Source organism: Phalacrocorax carbo, chromosome 1 (genome assembly GCF_963921805.1).
Source record: "Phalacrocorax carbo chromosome 1, bPhaCar2.1, whole genome shotgun sequence".
Taxonomy (NCBI): domain Eukaryota; kingdom Metazoa; phylum Chordata; class Aves; order Suliformes; family Phalacrocoracidae; genus Phalacrocorax; species Phalacrocorax carbo.
Genome location: NC_087513.1, coordinates 170,980,674 through 170,996,462, shown reverse-complemented (window position 1 = coordinate 170,996,462; position 15,789 = coordinate 170,980,674).

Genomic DNA, 15,789 nt, shown 5'->3' with positions numbered 1-15,789 from the left:
GAATTTGGCCCATCTACTTAACTCCATCTTGTGTAGCTGCATCAGAGCATAAGGCATAATATTATTCAAATATCCCATCATGATAAAAAAAATCAGTGACCTAACTGATAAAGGAATATCCACTGTAGCTACATATCACATAAGAATTGCCCAAAATAAAACAAATTATGTTTGATGGTTCTGATTAGTGCAAAAAGTAATGAGAGGATCCTCTCAATGATATGAAAAGACCTATGATTGAAATGGGGGTATTTGAAGAAGAATTGTTATACACCCTAAAGAAATTTAAACAATTTTTGTAATGGTTATAGCACATCAGTGATATTTTCCTGATTTGGAAAAATGATTGTTACGCACTGGAAAGGTTTATTATGGAGCTGAATAATTTATACCTCACCATTATGTTTGATGGAAAGCAGAGTCAGAAGATTGTTAACTATCTTGATGTAAGTCAGGCACTGATTTGATCCCAGTGACAGCAAAGCATATTTTGGTTTTATGTGGATGAGATAGAAATAGTCACTGAAAAAAAAAAATCGTATTTTTTTAAAAAAAGCCTTCAAAATAAGAGAAAAATGCGTATAGTAGTTACATTAACACTAAGGTAACATTAATATGGCCATACTTGTCAAAGAAGGGGTTCTTTTTCCATAACGTCCTTGTCATATCACCTCTAGCCTAGAATTAGGGCAATATAAATATATATAAAAATATGACTAATAGAAGCAGGCATTTTGGCACCACTCTGGAAATTATGTATTTAGCACAGCTAGAAGGTCTACTAGCCCTCTACTACCAGGGAAACCAGTGGAAGCCAGTAATGAATGGTGTTTCTCAAGGGTCTATACCGGCACCAATACTATTTAGTATCTTAATCAGTGACATAGATAGTGGGCTTGAGGGCACTGTGAGCAAGTTTGCAGATGACACCAAGCTAAGTGGCATGGGTAATTCATTAGAGGGAAGGGATGCCATCCAGAGTGATCTTAACAGGCTTGAAAAGTAGGCCTGTGCGAACCTCATGAAGTTCAACGAGGCCAGTTCAGGGTCCTATACCTGGGTCGGGATAATCCCCAATTGCTCCCAGTACAGGATGGGGATGAATGAATTGAGAGCAGCCCTGCAGAGAAGGACTTGGGGGTACTGGTGGATGAAAATTGGACATGAGCCAACAACATGCACTTGCAGCCTAGAAGGCCAACTGTATCCTGGGCTGCATCAAAAGAAACATGACTGGCAGGTTGAGGGAGGTGATTCTCCCCCTCTACTCCACTCTCATGAGACCCCACCTGGAGTACTACTTCCAGCTCTGGGGTTCCAGTAAAAGAAAGGCATGGACCTGTTGGAGCGGGTCCAGAGGAGGGTCACAAAAATGATCAGAGGGCAGGAGCACCTCTCCTATGAAGACAGGCTGAGAGAGCTGGGGTTGTTCAGCCTGCAGGAGAGAATGCTCCAGGGAGACCTTACTGCAGCCTTTCAGTACTTAAAGGGGGCTTAGAAGAAAGATGGAGAGAGACTTTTTACCAAGGCTGGTAGTGACAGGACAAGGGGCAATGGTTTTAAACTAAAAGAGAGTAGGTTTAGATTGGACTTAAGGATGATACTTTTTATGATGAGAGCAGTGAGACTCTGGACAGGTTGCCCAGAGAAGTTGTGGATGCCCCATCACTGGAAGTATTCAAGTTCATGATGGATGGGTCTTTGAGCAACTTGATCTAGTTGAAGGTGTCCCTGCCCATGGCAGGGAGATGACACTTGATGATCTTTAAAAGTTCTTTCCAACACAAACTACTCTATGATCCCTTTGGATAAACAGCCCCCTGTGGAGTCCTTGATAGAAAGTTTATATATTCATATATAATTCCCAAGAAAGTAATTATCAGAATGTGGCCCCCTTGGGGTACTCCTTACACTGGTGATCCCAATTTGAACCTTCTTGGGCAACTGTGGGGGCAAATCTGCCACTTTGTTCGATGACCAATAGACAGGGTCATCTAACACAAAGATTTGCTGACAAATGTCAGCAACTGATTTGTTAGACATTTTCACTTTTATTAGCATCTGTTAATGGGGCTTAGAATACATATTGGCATATTTCATGCCTAAATACTGAATCAGAAATATATTTGCTGAAGGCCAGTAGTTGCTTTTAAAAGGAATAAAAGATACTAAAGATCTCTTGGTACATGGTAATGATGTTAAATATATCAATAAAAGTAATTTCCTATTAGTCCTGTGCTAAAGTGCTTTCTTCTCCTAACCACAAGCAGCTTATAATATGGCATTTAGACAAAATTCACTTATCCACTCCCTGGTTGTAATCTTCAGATAAAACAGAGATATTCCACCTTAGTGACTGTTACATATTTATTGAAGTGTCCCTGTGTTACAATTTATGCTGTAGAGAAAGCCACGCCTGCAAAAATCTGAGTTTCTGAGCCTGAAAATTCATCTGGGAGGAATGACACAATTCCACCTGGCACAAAACATTTGCCTGAAAGGTAAATCTGACTTAAATGCTAGATTAATGTAGATAAGCGCAGAGTGGTTACCGTAGCCTGGTAGCAGACACACGGGTAATAGCTGCAGCATAGCACAAAGAAGCCTCAAAAAAGGTCCTCAAGCTAAAAATCACAGAATCACAGAATCCCAGGTTAGAAGGGACCTCAGGGATCATCTAGTCCAACCTTTCTAGGAAGAGCACAGTCTAAACAAGATGGCCCAGCACCCTCTCCAGATGACTCTTGAAGGTGTCCAATGTGGCCGAGCCAATCCCTTCCCTGGGGAGATTATTCCAATGGTTGACTGTCCTCACTGTGAAAAATTTCCCTCTGGTGTCCAATCAGAATCTCCCCAAGAGCAATTTGTGTCCATTCCCCCTTGTCCTCTCCATGTGATCCCTTGTAAAAAGGGAGTCTCCATCTTCTTTGTAGCTACCCCTTAAGCACTGGTACACAGTGATGAGATCCCCTCTGAGCCTCCTTTTCTCAAAGCTGAACAAAGTCCCTCCCCTCCACATTGATTCTCTGTAGAATGATCTTCAGGGTTGACTATGAGGATTTAGACCTCTGTCAAACCATCTATTTGCTCTCACAGGCTATGATTCCCACACAAGTATTTGGGCCATATGAGATCACATGAGCTGCCTGAGTGCCACTTAAGGCTGCAAATGGGCTCAGGTCTCCTATACACCATGTCATATTTAGTGAATCCACACAGGTATCTTAGATACCTTAGGGTATCTGAAAAAAGATGAGATTTTTCAGAAAAATCACCACTGAATGAAGCCTGTGGTGATGACATCCAGCAGAAAGGATGACATCAGGACCTTCTTTTAACAGGTGCAGACATTTTTCCTGTAAGAGACCTGATATCACCTGCCACAGGACCAGCTGTAGGTAGGCTTTTCTTCAGTGGGTGTCTGATACTGTCGCTCAGGTATGACATGGGATTCAGAAATCGCTTGGGAGAGCTGTCACACCCAGTGTTGAAGCAGCTTTCATATGTGTACTGATTTTGGCTGGGCCAAAGTTAATTTTCCTCGTAGCAGCTTGTATGGTGCCATGTTTTGGCTTTCTGACTAAACAATGCTGATAACACAGTAATCTCTTAACTATTGCTGAACGGTGTTTGCAAATGTCAAATCCTTCTCCATTTCTCACTCTGCCCCTGCAGTGAATAGATCAGGTGTGTGCAAGAGGTTGGGAGGGGACACAGCTGGGCAGGTGACCCAAACTAACCAGAGATATTCCATGGTATACAGTGTCATGGTCAGAAATAAAGAGGAATAGGATTGGGATTTAGGGAGGTTAGCCATCTTTTGCTCAGGAACTGGATGGGTATCAGTCTACCCAGGAGAGGTGGCAAGTGATTGCCTTTGCATCACTTGTTTTGTTTAGTTTTGTCTCTTCTTCCACTTCTCTTTTGTTTATCAAACTATTTTTATCTCAGCCCACAAGTTTTAACCTTCCTTTTCTCTTCCTTTGCTCTGCTGGTGGTGGGGGATGGGGGATGTGAGTGAGCAGCTGTGTGGTGCTTAACCATGTACTGGGGTTAGCCCGCAGCAACATGGCATAAGAAAAAATGTTATTCTTGTATCCAGTCTACTGCCAGGCTGTCGGTGGTCTCCAGGTTTGCATTCCCCATGCTTGAGACAGTGAGGAAGATCAGGAAATGTAACAATATCAATTGGCAAACAATGGGCAAACTCACCAGTTATGTGCTTGAGGCCAGACTCTGACAAGTAGTCACACTGTCTCTTGTCCAAATTTATCTTTATTTACTGGCATTTACCCTTAACTACACTGCTGAACATGTCCTAAATCACTCCACAACAGAAGGGTGCACATTAGAGGACAGAATGTGTTGCAGCCAGGTTCTCTTGCATTGCACTCAATGCTCCAAGGGAGCACCTGCTGGACACTGTTGAAGGATATGTTGTCGACAGTTTGGTTTTGTTCCATTCCTGGAAGCCTTTCCCCCCCACCCCCTGCATTTTCCAGCCAGAATGTCACTTACAACTGCCTTTCAGCATGTGAAAAACTGGATGGGTAAACAATGCAGAGGTGGTTGCAGAAGCTGCAGTATAAGCCACCAAAACCCTTTGATCTAAGGGATGTGAGCAGCGGTGAGGTATTTGCAGAGGCTGTTCGAGTATTTGGCAAAGGCCACCAGAAGTTATTGACTCTATAATCAAAATTTCCTCTTTGGTATGTTCCATCCCAACAGCCCTGCAGTTCATTTCTATCTTTTTTATTGGAAAATATATTTTCTTGTTATTTAATGAGAGGCTTCTGAAATTATTACTCATCTGTAATTCATTAAAAAAGGCAGAAATTAGTTTCTTCTACAGATATGACCAGGGGCCAGATCCTGCAAAGAACTGTGTAACCTGGGAAAGTTTATCAAGGTCTCTGGGGTTGTTTAGGCTGTAGATTACTGAATCATGTGGCACCAAAACTGTACAAGGGAACAGAAGGTGGGTTTCACAAATCTCTGTTTAATATGATGAAATCTCAAACTCATTTTCTATGTAACATTTAAGCATCCTGGACTTTGGATCTACTGAAGAACATCTAGGTTACTGTGGATCTGGGCCTAACACCTGGCAAAGCTTTCGGGTTGCAAATCCCAGGTGGGGACAGGTGACTCCCAAATACCCTAGTCCCTAGAGATAATCCTGTTTGCAACGTTTCCTGTTTTAGCTAACTTGGTGCCACTCCGTCCCAGCACAGTGACTTACACAGCACCAGCTCAGAGCAGCTGTATTTCTGGATCCTGTCAGAAGAGGATAGATCCTATAGTATATCCAGGTCTCTCTGTGCCCTGCATAAGACACCTGGGTACCTCACACAGTAATCTGGGCTGCACTTTGAGGTCAGACTTTGAGAAATAATGCATTGCAACCTCTAGTCATGTGGTGCCAATCCCTCAGCCCCAAAACCAGCAGTGGTTAATATCAGTTTAAATGTAATCAGGCAGCCTGTTCAGTTCCTGTCTTTTCTTGAAATGCATTTTATTATAATGAAGCTTCTCATTCAGCAGAGTAAGTAGGGAATGATCCAATACATAAATTCTTGTGAAACCCAAATTGTTGCTATTGATAAACACTGAAGGCCAATAGAAAATATCCTTGGGCACCTCTAATAAAGGAAGCACTTTTTTGTATGTTGAAAGGATTCAGAGTTTATTTATGTGTTGACATCCTAATTGAAGAGGAGAGTGTACAACAAAGTGGGCTTGACAGGGGCAGCTGACCCACGCAGAAAACATGACTGCTTCTTAAACAGACTGCACCATATTAGCTATTTATTTTACTATTTTTCTTTACAATGCCAATGGAGTAGTTCCCCCCAATAGATATATTTCACGTCATCCATTTGGCATGTAATATGGTTTCTGAGGGTGGTTAATATGCAGTTGATTAATTAAGGAGTTGCCACTGAAAAGAACCTTCTGTTTGGTATGACCTGGCAACTGAATGCTTGGAGGAAAGAAATGTGTGGCTTGGATATAAAAATTACCAACTAAAAAGTTTTATGCAGTTGGCTTGACAGAATTATATAAAGTTAATCCCTCAAGCAAGAGTTGCTTTTCTTGCTGTTCCCCAATCCTATCTCTTTCTCCTTCTAAAAACTGTGTTTCCTATTTTTCATTCTTTTTTACTGTTGCACCCAGAGGCTGCACCAGGACTGAGGGCTGCTGCATTAACAAGGGGGAAACAAATCCTAGAATGTACAGATCGGACAGGGTACTTTGACGAACAATTGTATTGAAATTTCAGGTGAATATTTCTCATTTGAAATAAAACAAAGAAGGGCAGACAAAAATAGTTTTATTTATATTGTTTATATTTTTTTCATTCTTTTCTTTTTCATTTTCTTTTCTTTTGTATTTCTATTCTATTTATTTTTCTTAAACTTACTCTTTTCCAGTTATTAATTAGAAACTATTTCTAAGCTTGAGACAGATGCTATATTTTATTAGCTCTTCAGATAAATCCAGTTCCACCAAAGCATTTAGATTTTATTTTACATCCAGACAACTTAAATGGAAAAGATGAAATAAAAGTTTGTAACCTGCTATTTAAGACTTATCCCACAGTGCTGCTGCCATAAGACACCTAGTCTTCCCTTCTTTCCTCCTCACAAGTGTTGGAGAGGAATGTAATATTTCAGAACTGACCTCAGGTCCATCTTTTTAGACATATTATATATGAGACTATTATTGCAATGTCTTAGGATCTCATAATATTTAATAAATTCAAGCTCATAACTCCCCAGTGATTTAGAATAGTAATTGTTCATAGTGTTCCACAGTTTCGCATATTAAGTCATCCCAAATTTTGTTAAGAGCTTCCAATTAAAATTTGCTTGAGACAATTGATAAACCAAATGCTGCTTCTTTCTAAGTACTAATAAAAAGGAATACTCTTTGGGGGAGATACTGATATAGGCAAAAGCTCCATATGCTAAGAGGTAAAGTCTCCAGCTCTGGCACTGAAGGCCATGTATGTGGTTATTCCTTTTCTTCTGCTAGATATGTTAGGAAAAATCTTCTTACAGTAGTGGGCATGGAAATAGTGCCTTTCAGGTAGATTTCTGAGCCTGAGGATTAAATATGTTTGAGGATAGGGAATGAAAAAAGATTTTGTAAATCCTGGGAGTTCTAAGAATAGCCAACAAGAGATGTGGCTAGATAGAGGTGGGATAAAACCACTTTGATATTGTAGGAAGAGTTATGTGAACCAGGGGAATTCTGAAAAAAACATGAAAATATAACTGAATTAATGGGAATGGTTCAATAGGAACTTTATCAATTGGTGTGGGTAGATAATGATGAATTTTGGCTTCAATGCCATAAGAGCACGAAAAAGTGAGTATGATAGGATGAGAAGCAGATTAAGGAGAATTAGAAATGCTAAGGGGTATATGCTGTTTTGTCTCACTACACATTTACTATAAAGTGCTTTAATTTTTCCTTTGAAAAGGGATTATGGTGGAAGAGTGTACTTCTGTTTCTATAAATTTTGCTTCCAAACTAGTTTCCTCTAATTGAGCATCACAGGTGCTTACAAAATAAAAATATCTAAATTTCAGCAAGGTTGGGCTATTTGAACCTTTTCAGGTGAAATAAGAATTTCACAAACATTGATTCAAACTCTCACCTGAGCTTAGTTAAACATTTACTTGGTCCTCCTTATAAATTCACTCCAGTCAACCTGAACAACATCTCAATTAAACATCTTCCTCCCTAAACAGCCTCTGTAGTGCTCCCTCATATTCTTCATCCAGTCCTGACCTCTCTTTCTGTTATGACTCCATTCACATCTTTTAGATGCTGCCATTCTGGCACCTTTGGATAAAGTATGTTGTTCACAGCAAACTGGCTGGCAGGTATGGGTTCTCCTGTTATTTTTACTCTTGACTCAGAGCACAAAGCATTTCAGAAGAAAAGCCTCACAATAGTGTAGCTTGTATATATGTGATATTGATCCTCTTCCCAGCTTGGCAGGGTAAAGGATATGTGCATTGTTTGTGAGATACATAGACCTGTACAATCTTGGCGCAAAGGTGTTTTCCTCAGTATATTCTAAGAAGTCAGCAGCAGGGAGATGATTGATTTTTTTTTTCTTTCTTCCTTTTCTTTCAGGTGGAGTTGAGTAGCATTAAGAATAACCTGAAACAAGTGTAAAGCCCATTCTCCTGGGTCAGCTTCATCCTCAAGATGGTAGAATTATTGGGGCAAGTGTAAATGTTGAACATTCAGAAGTTTTCCTTATAACTGTGCACAAACTGTGGTGAGGACAAGGGGGAAATGAGCTTTTGTACAACTCCCAGCTTCCCTTTAATTCCCGCACAAAGGCACACACACAGAGCCATGCCCTGCTGTTAACAGGAAATTCTGTAAGCCTGAAAATATATCAACCTCGTGATGGGCAGTCGTAGCAGAAATGGTTTTGTCAGAGACCTAAGCTTTTGCTAGGTCTCTCAGGAGCAGTTGCCATTTGGGATTTCTCCAACTGACCACTGGAGAATATTTGACATGGAGATATTTAGACCACTCATGTTTTTTAACAGATCAGCTGTGTAAGGGTTCAAGTACAATTTGGCACCTGAGAAATACTTTAAAGACTACTGAAGTCTTTGTGAGCCCTTCCATTTATTTCAGCGATCTAAAGATACTTTTTTTTTGTATCCTTCCCTTTTGAACATTTAACCAGCTTGGAGTCTGCAGCCAGATTAGAAACTTCACCTAGTGACAGTGCCGTAACTCCTCACTTTTCAAAACTAGCGTCATGCCCCCTTTCCTTTTTATTTTTCCTTCCCTCAAAACCAAATATAAAAAGAATTGGCAGCGCTTAGAAAATAGAGGCATGCCAAAGGGAATATCTTCTGAGGCAAGGGAATACCTTCATTTATGTTAAAAGCTTTCCACTTCTTGTATGGCTTATTTTTGTTTGGACAAGGGTTTTCAAATATTCTGAATTATAAAAATATTAAAACCTCACCACTGCCCTTTCTGAGTTATGTACCTCTTTAAGGTACTTGAGCCATCTGTGATGAGGAACTGCATAACACTTAAGGGTTCTCCTTAAGTTTAAGGGCTTGCTCTTCTCCCTTTCAAATGGGATTGAGCACACAAAGAAATTGGTGACACACAGGGATCTATGCTCGTGAGGACAGGAAGAAAAAAAAAAAGAAGTTCATGATCAACAACGCCAGTAAAACCTCTCTGCGCTAGAATGCACGGCTATCACAGAGCAGCCGATCAGAGGTACTCGTTACCTTTCTGGAGATGCAAGCAGGATGGGAAGTAGCAATTTGAACTCTTGGAAAGCATAGGAAAGCACTCAGTTTATTTTGATCCCGACATTTTTAATAGCAAACCTGAGGAGTTTGAGGACAGCTGACAGTGAACGTGATTGATTGACTGAATCCAAAAATACTGTCTTTTTAGTCTGGAATATAAATACATCAAAAAAAGTTTCTGTTTTTAAAAGCAAAAAAAACCAAGGAGAGAGGCGACTGTGCAGCATGAAAAACCTCATAATTTCCTCTGTAGGAGAGTGCTCTGCAGCTAGCTACAAACCTCATATTCACAAGGCAAACAAAGCATCATTTTTTAATGACTCTTCTGAATACATTTTTGCAGCAGCTTGCCTAGACCTGCTTGTCATAATGGTTTCTTCAAACGCTTTTTAAAGCCTGTGATGTTCAAGGCCCTAGCCTTCCCCCTCTCTTGCTTGTTTTTTATGTGTCACAGTTGTCAACTAAAATAGAGCACCTAGCCTTTGTTTCAAGATGGTACCTGATCAATATCATCAATCCGTCTCACTCCCTCTCCCTCTCCCTCTCTCGCACTCTCTCTCTCTACAGCTGTATCCATTTCCTCCTGGCAAAAAGGGACTTTATGAATAAATGATACTGAAATGCTGAGGGTTCAGATACTAAATAATGAATTTCACCACCAAAAACACAACAACTTCTCCAATCATAAAATACCGCTCCTTCCATATTGATTGTGCTTTGGCAACTAGATGCAGTGCTAGGCTTCACTCTGCAAGGTGTTTAAAAAGAAAAACAGGGTTACCCAGGATTTATCATGTATGGAAAAATGTAATATCTAAGTAGGCTGTCTGCTAATGTCTGGCATAATGTTTCTTCATAATGGTTAACCCTTTTGCAGGGAGTGGAATAAGAGTGCCTCTCTCTCTAGATGGGAACTTTGCTTCATGGGACATTACAGTAAGTGTGTCATCTATTCTGCGCTGTTCTACGGTTACTAGCTTAAAAATGATAATGCAAAGCTCCTTTTATTTTTTAAATAGCAGCTGTGTGCAGGGAACAGAGCATTTGTTAGCAGGACCGGGTCCTAGGTCAGGAAAGCTGCAGCTGCTGTTCATCCTAATGTTGCTGGGTGCTGGGTTTGCGGCTCACTCACTGTTGCATGCAGTGGGTCAAGGTTTCGGAGCATTTGTTGTCTGCTCAAATGTGACTTGCTTTCCTATTTCCCTCATGAATGGTCTCTGCTGGCGCATTTCTGATGTGCAAAGAATGCCAGTATCCGCTATCTGAGAGAAGGCTGGGGTCAGGGGGGGTAGATTCATGGCATGTGATTGGCAAAACCTACCTTCTATCAAGTTGTAGGCTAACTTTTTTGACTGAAATGTTCTGTGTCTGCCTATAAATTTGCTTTACTGCCTATTAATGTCAGAGAAGTTTCATTTTTAATTAAGTGAAATGAGTAGACTTTGTTTTATGAGGAATGCTATACGTCCCACCTACAAGCTGCTTTGAGAGAGAGGGGGGGGGAGAGAGATAGATATAGATACAGATATATATATACATAGTTCAGGTTCAAGGAATGATGTCACTCAGGAGAAAAGCCAAAGCAGGGAGGGTGTTTTTTAAGTGAAAACATTTGAGTGCTTTGATATATTTGGCAAATCTATTGGTAATTCTGCTACTGGAAAATTATTTTAAAATAGGTTAGTCAGATTGCTAGGAAATTACATTTTGTTTTGTATTCTAACAAATTTGTATCCAACAATAAAAGCTCTGTGGCTCGTATTTCTATTTCAGAGGTAATACCCAGCGCTGTGTTGCTTAACTGTTTATTCAAATTATGCATATACATTTTTACATCTTCATTTATTTATTTATTTTAACATATTTTAGTGGGGGAAAATGCAGGCATTAATTTAGAGCTACTGATGCAATGAAATGGAGGAATATATTTGAGCTATTAGCCGCTTCAATCTCCTGCCCACAAATAATTGATGAGTTTCTATTAAAGATTGACAAGCCGGCAGACTGCAAAGCATTTTTACTAGAAAATGCACCATGGTTAGCAAATATGCATTATATCTTTTATTCTATTGCTATATGTTAACAGTTTTGGAGTTGAATTTTTTGTTTCTTATAGACTTATTGGTTGCTGTTTGACTAGGAAGAATTTGCATGAAGTAGAAAGAAAAAAGAAAGAGAGAGAAAGAGAGAGAGAAAGAAAGCAAGCAGTGCACGCACACACGTCAGAATTCTCCTTAGCCATTTTTCATGTGTTATTACTGACTGTTTCGTGTAAATTTTTTTAGGATTCTCTTCAACTCATCTTCTCTGTTTCTGGGTTGGACTATTGGGATGCATCAAAAAATGTGGAAATGTAAATTCTAGTAATGTTAGCAGAGCCCATGAAGAGCAGCAAGTTCCTCATCAGCATTGTTCATATGTAAGCAGAGTGATAAAACTCTCAAGAAATTTTACCCTCAGCTCTGCTTTCCATAAGAAGTTATGTATTTATAAAATAACATTAGGCAAAAATAAGTCAAAAATTTTTTATGTATCGTTCTTAATCCATAAAGGAAAACAAAACTGATCAGTGCAAAATTATGAGAATTCTAAGTTTTATTCATTATATATGTCCCTGTGATTTGTATACTCCAAAAGATTTCTTGCTCTTATAAGCAAATATTTTAAGACTTACAAGTTGGCTGTAAACTCTCTTTGTTTTGCTTTCTTATGATGGTTTGTTGAATAAACATATTTCCATTTCAGTCTGTATAACATTCTTATAGAAGATACATTGTTTTACGTAACATTAGGAGACAAACTGAAGCATCTTTTCTTTAGTGGAATCACACCTGGGAAGAGGAGGGGACAAGCGGGGAGAAAAAGAGATCTGGATATTTTAAAATTTGTAATCTTAAAATTTGTTTAAGCAAATAGAGGGTAACTACATCAGCTATCTTTTATTCTCAGCAACTGCCTTTTTGATTCCACCTTTAAATTTCTGCAGGTAGGCAACAAAATAAGCAGTCAAGAAAATCAGTGTTTAGGTGCAACTTGAACAAGCTTAATTTATTGTTACCTCATCATTTTACTTTGTGTTATTAAATGTAAGTCTCATTCCAGAGTTCCTATACAGCAACAAAGAAACAAAACCTATTATTTTTAAATTGTACGGTACCCTCATATTAAAATGAATATTCAGGGCATTTTTTTTTTTTTTAAATATTTAGTCTCTGAGATAATCCCACCTAACAAGCAGTTAACAGGCTGATGTGTACAGGAACATCTTTGATGGCACAGATCTTTTAAAACAGATTGTCTACATGTAAATAAACCTACATATGCCACAAATCAAAGTTTCTACTTCAGAAAACTCCAGCTGCTAGATAAATAGACCTGCATACATTTTTGGCTCACAGTGCATGTTCCATAATAGGTTGTGCAATAGGACTTCATTTAACTATATGGATTCAAATATTTGTTACTGCCCACTTTGGGGAGACAAAATTAAAATGGTTTGGTGGCTTACAAGATATGTAAGGAAAAAAAACAGAAGCCCAAACATCTTAGAAATGCAGAAGGTATATTATTAAAAAATAATAGAATACAAATACTAGGGAATATCTTTGTTATGTACAATGTTACTGGCTACGTATCTTAGCTTCATTTTGTATTTATGAATATATTTTCAGTAGAAGGATAAATAGGTAAAAATAGTTCACTACCATATGATTTGTTTTATCCTTAGGCATTGCCTGGGGTTACTGGTACAGCCTTGGCTCTCAGTACCGAAAAGTGAAATGTGCAACAATGAAAATTTTATTAAAACGTATGTTAACCCATTACAGTATGTTCACTTCCAATTCTTTGTAAGAATGCGTGATGTATCATTTTGTGTGTGTCATTTTTTTAAAAAGATACGAGTCAAGTAGAGGAGCAAATTTAATGGGAGAATTTTATGGGAAACATTATACAAATGGCAGAGTGTGCGATTCCCATTATTAAAATAATTTGTCATTGTATGAAAAAATGGTATAAATTTCAAGAAAGAGTCTTCTTTAGTTATCTGCCCTTTTTTAATGACAGCAGCTTTTGTGCAGTAAAGGCAGACACGTTTTCAAGCAAAGCCCATTTCAGGCCAGAATTTCTGAGAGCCCTATTAATGTTTCATGCTAATCAAGGAGAGTGGGAAATAGAGCTGACAGGTGCTTTCTACTCTGCTTATTCCTGTCTTCCTGCATTAGACATTACTAGCTAAAAAAGAGCCAATATGGTTCCTTTCCAGTGCATGTGGCGACAAGGGCAGGAATAAAATGCTTCTTCTCATAAGTTTATAGTTACTTTTCTTATTGCTTCCATGGTGACATCCACAAATATATAGATGTGGCAATTATTAATAAAAAATTATTTTACCTCAAACTGCGACCTGAATCTGACTCTGAGATTTCCCCCAGTGCACTTTGGAAACTCCAGTGTGCTGGTAGCTCATCTTCTGAGACAAACTGAGGTCCACCTGAGATCCTTGTTTTAACAACACACAAGGTAGCATTTCCATCTGAGCCAGAAAGAAACATGTACCTTTACTTTAGGACAAGTCTTTTTGATTAAAAAATTAAAGGTGAAGAACAAAAGTAAACTCTTCACGAGGCAGCTTGAAGACAAAACATGAAAGCTGCAGCGGGTGTTGCTGGGGGTTGCCCTTTGCCACCCTCCCCTACCCTAGGCACCTGACTTGTACCTCTGTGTTAGCCAGGCAGAGCAGCAGCACTCTGAAGTAAGTGCTCAAATCCCGTATATAGCTAAAGGAGAAAGCGACGTGCCTTTGAAAGCCTACCGAGAAGTCCCATCTGGCTGAGTTCAGGTACACAAGTTAGGCAGGGAGGCTGTCCCTCTGGAGGCCCTCAAAGGCACACGTCTCCGGTGCCTGCACGGAAAGTTTCGGCGCCTCCTTTGGGAAGCCTGCTTCAATAGACAGTTAAATGCAGATGCAAGTTAGGCGCCCAAGTGAGGTAGACCAGATTGTAGCCTCTGACGACAAAATGGCTGAAATCTGCAAGCTGGGACTTTACTGAACTGTATTTGTACAACACACACAGGGAATTTCATACCTGCAGCAGCTAGCAATCCTTAAATTAGCTTTGCTGAAATAATCAGGAAAAGGAGAAACTGAGCCCACTCTTCTAGTATATTGCTTTTTCCAAGCAAAGCAGATATTGTTAAACCATCCTAATCGTGCATGACAGTCAGCATAGCTGTTGTTTCATGTAAATTATAATATACACAATAACTCAGAAAATATTGATTTACTTTAGTATCTCTATAGGCCTTTTGAGCATTGAAAAAAAACTGCATTTGCTTAATTGAAATTAATTTCTATTATAAAATTTAATTGAAGCAGATCCCTAATCTGGACCATTTTACACTGATTTAACTCTTGCCTACTTTGATTTTGTTTGCTAGTAATTTCAACTAATGAACGCATTCACACATATTTGAATATGTATGAATCCAGCTTAAACAAGTCTATATTAAGAATTTGAATCAGTTTAGCTAAATTCATTCAAACCAGTTTAACATTTCCTCATGACACGGACATAAGTTTATTAAAAAATTGTAGATTATAACATGAAAATAATTACCACCTTTCTCTGGCAGGACACAAGCCAGTACTCCTTATTTGCTGTTTTAAGGACATTGCCAACCCTTTTCTATCAAATTTGTTTTTCTGTTAAGAATACATGATCTCTACAGTGACATGTCTACCTTCAGACTCATAATCAGTATGGAGAAATACTATCAGAACAGTCAAATTCAATTTCTTACAGGAGTGGCTTCTCAACGTCATTAGAATCCCTTTGAATAACGCTGGTGAGGCACATGTGCCTCATAGTACTAAAGGAGTTGTACCTTGTCTTGTATATTAAGTCAAATATTGTATACTTTAAAAAATGCTTTAATAAATCTTTTGCTTTCATCAAAAGCAAATATCTTTTACTGTAAACTTCAAGATGAGTGAACCATTTCTCCCGATGTATATTGTGCAAAGTTGCCACTGTCTACATGCTGTATATGGGGATGGCACTGGTGCCTTCAGGATAGGACAAAATGCTATGATTTTGTACAGAGGAAGTTGCCACAGAAATAATACATTGGAAGCATGAAGAATGGAATTCTTTACCAAAAATAATCTCAGATTTTTAATCTTAACTGTGCACCAGAATTGTTTATAAACTTATTTTCTTCAGGCCCCTATCTTTAGCGTTTTTTTAAAGGATTAATCCAAGGAAACACAAGAGGGTTTGTCTTCTGACTTTGATACTTCTCCATTACAGTGGGGGAACTGGGGAGTTTTAGCCATTTTGCTTAACTCTCTAAAACCTGAGCATCACATAAGTGAGATGCCTCTGCTTCACACCTTGGATAACAAAACTTCCATTGACAAAAGCCCTATGAGCTCCACCTGCCCTAGGATTCCTTTAGTGGATGTGAAGATTATGTA